The following is a 3,491-nucleotide window of genomic DNA, read 5'->3' as shown; positions in this document are numbered from 1 at the left end:
TTCCCTACAGTACACTTTATATAAGACTATTACTGCAACTTCTAAGAATACTGTAACAAGTAGTAGAAAAATTACTTTAGTTTTGAGCATACAACAGAAAAATCGACCTGTGTGCTTTTGTTATTTGTGATGCTTTTACACAGCAGTAGAACAGTAAGCTGCTAAATAAGAGAAGGAAAAGTGATTGTAAAATACAAATTGCTAGTAGAATTTTTTTTATAAATATGAGAAATTGCTTCTTATTAACAACATCCCGCTCCCCAACAACACTGTCCTGTCTTTTATGAATGGCTGTGCAGTCTGGAAGGCAGTGAGTATTTGTTCATAGTTGTATAACCGGAATTAAAAGTCTGCCTAAAGATACTTAGGCACAGCATGTTGTATTGGGGCTGTGCGGTAAGGTTTTGGTAGCGGGGTTTTTTTTTTCTTCCTCAGATTTCTCAACTCTACTGGAACAGCTAATGCCTACGTCATCTGTCTGTTCCTCAGAGACCAAATTTTCAATTAGCTTTTGGATTGCTTCGTAGTTAGATATAGTATTGAGTTTGCGTGGCAAGGTTTCTGTAGCAGGGAGTCACAGGGAAGGCTTCTGTAAGAAGCCACTAGAAGCTTCCCCTATGTCTGATAGAGCCAATGCCAGATCACCCCAAGACAGACCTGCCGCTGGCCAAGTCTGAGCCCATCAACAGTAGTGGTCATGCCTCTGTGATAAGGTATTTAAGAAGGTGAAAATGTTGCTGCACAACTGCAACTGCAGCTGGAGAAAGAAGTGAGAAAATATGAGAGAAACAACTCTGCAGACACTGAGGTCAGTGAAGAAAGATGGGGAAGAAGTGTTTCAGGTGTTTGAGCTGAGTTTCCCCTGGCAGCCCATGGTGAGGCATGCTGTCCCACTGCAGCCCATGGAGGTCCCTGGTGGAGCAGATATCCATCTGCAGCCTCTGGAGGATCCCATTCTGGAGCAGGGCAGGTGAATACTAGCCCATGGAGGACCCCATGCTGGAGCAGGTGGATGCCTGAAGGAGGCTGTGACCCTGTGGGAAGCCTGCACCGGAGCAGGTTTGCTTGGCAGGACTTGCGATGCCATGAGGACCCACACTGGAGCAATCTGTTCCTGAAGGACTGCACACAATGGAGGGGACCCACACCGGAGCAGTTTGTGAAGAACTGCAGCCCGTGGGAAGGACTCACACTGGAGAACTGTGGAGGACTGTCTCCTGTGGGAGGCACCCCATGATGGAGCAGGAGAAGAGTGGGAGAAGTCCTTCGCCTGAGGAGGAAGGAGTGGCAGAGACAACTTGTGACAAACTGACTGCAACTCCCATTCCCTGCCCCCTTATGCCAGTGGCAGGGAGGAAGCAGAGAAAATTGGGAGTGAAGTTAAGCCAGGGAAGAAGGGAGGAGTAAGGGGAAGGTGTTTTTAAGATTTGGTTTTATTTCTCATTATGCTACTGTGATTTGATTGTTAATAAATTAAACTAGTTTTCCCTAAGTTAAATCTGTTTTGACTTTGATAGTAGTTGATGAGTGATCTCCCTGTCCTTATCTTGACCCATGAGTCTTTCATTATATTTGCTCCCTTTTGTCCAGCTGAGGATGAAGCAGCTTTGCTGGGCACCTGTTGTCCAGCCAGGGTCAACCCACCACAGTCCTTTTTGACACCCAATGTGGGGCATGGGGAATTTGAGATAAGGATAGTATTTGGGAGAGGTAATGAACAAAATATGGATTGAACAGAGCTAGAGAGAGAAGAGCAGAATGAACGTGGGAAATTTCTGTTATTCTAATTGTGGTGAAGGTGAAACTTTTATTCTGCAATGCTGTCAATTGCTTCATGGGTGTTTCTTGTCCATTACATAGATGGGTGAGTGTTGTTTGCTTTGCGTTTCATGAGTAGAAGGAAAATATTTTTACCTGTTCAGAGGGGCTTTTTTTGTATGTACAGACCCATAACCTTGTTCCACTGTGACTCAGAAGATGACAGATTTGCATAGGATTGCATAGCATCTGGACCTCAGGGTTAGGAGTACAGATGGCAGAAGATGCTGCAGAAGTGCAGTACAGTTTCTGTGCATCTTTCTGTCCAGCTGGTGAACTGAACCTTAGGCACTGTGTTGTGTGCTGTGTGTATCAAAATGGGAGTAGTAATGCTATTTCTGATTCTGCTGCCTTCATACTTCTTTTTTGTGCTGCATTTTCCCTTGCTTATATGTGTACTTGCTACTTGGCTTCTAAATACACAGCCGAGTTCATAAACTTATTTGAACTACTTGATTACAGCAAAAAAAGGTCTGGTGATTTTTTTTTTTTCCCTGCAGTTTTGATTAGCTATGGTTTACCTAAATGTACAGCTATTTGTGCAGTTATTTATAATTACTTTATGCTCCATACAGATACATAGAACATTCAGCTTTAAAACAGCGTTCCATCACTCAAGTGCTACTTGATCAAATTTTTTTTACATAAGTATCAATATAACTTCAGTAAATGCTCTAAAGATGCTTTTGCAAAATTACTAACCAAAGCAGGACTAGAGCAAAACATTTTCTTTTCCAGGAATTGCTTAATTCTTATGCAGAAATGTTTTGTAACTGTTCGTTTTGTTGCTAGATTGTTAAATCACTGGCAGAAGAAGTCTCTAAAATAAGCAGTGACCTCCTCAACTGCAATAAGCCTTACTTAAAATGCGTGCTAGAATTTTATATCTAGGAATTTTTAGGGTACAGCTGTGGTATGTTGCAGGAGGACACTGACGTGAACCATGGCATACTGTGTTTTCTTCAGCTAGTCAGTGTGATGACAAAAGCTTGTGTGTTTAGTTGGAAATCCAGCCAAACATGACAGGTATTCATTATAGCTGCCTCATGCTTTCTATTAAAGATCAATGTTTGAACCTTACACTTTGTGTTTATAATTTGAATTCGACACCTTGAGTACTGTGTCCAGTTTTGGGCCTCTCACTTCAAGAAGGACATTGAAGTGCTGGAGCGGGTTCAGAGAAGGGCAATGAAACTGGTAAAGGGTTTAGAGAACTTGTCCTATGAGGAGTTGCTGAGGGAACTGGGATTGTTTAATCTGGAGAAGAGAAGGCTCAGGGGAGATCTTACCGCTCTCTGAGTACCTGAAACAAGGTTGTGGGGAGGTGGGGGTCGGACTCTTCTCCCGTGTTACAAATGACAGGACGAGAGGAAATCACCTTAAGTTGTGTCAGGGGAAATTTAGGTTGGATATCAGGAAAAATTTCTTTACACAGAGGGTTATTAAGCATTGGAACAGGCTGCCCAGGGAGGTGGTGGAGTCCCCATCCTTGGAAGTGTTCAGAAGACGTGTAAATGTAGTGCTGAGGGACATGGTTTAGGGACCCTGGCAGTGCAGAGTGAACAGTTGGACTTGGTAATCTTAAAGGTCTCTTCCAACCAGATGATTCTATGATTTTAGCAGGTCTTACTGCTCTTAAATATGTAGTGGTGTCCTGGGTTCAACATGGAGGA

Source organism: Buceros rhinoceros, unplaced genomic scaffold (genome assembly GCF_000710305.1).
Source record: "Buceros rhinoceros silvestris isolate BGI_N320 unplaced genomic scaffold, ASM71030v1 scaffold1560, whole genome shotgun sequence".
Taxonomy (NCBI): Eukaryota; Metazoa; Chordata; class Aves; order Bucerotiformes; family Bucerotidae; genus Buceros; species Buceros rhinoceros.
The sequence above is the reverse complement of the archived record's forward strand: the minus strand, read 5'-3'. Positions refer to the sequence as shown.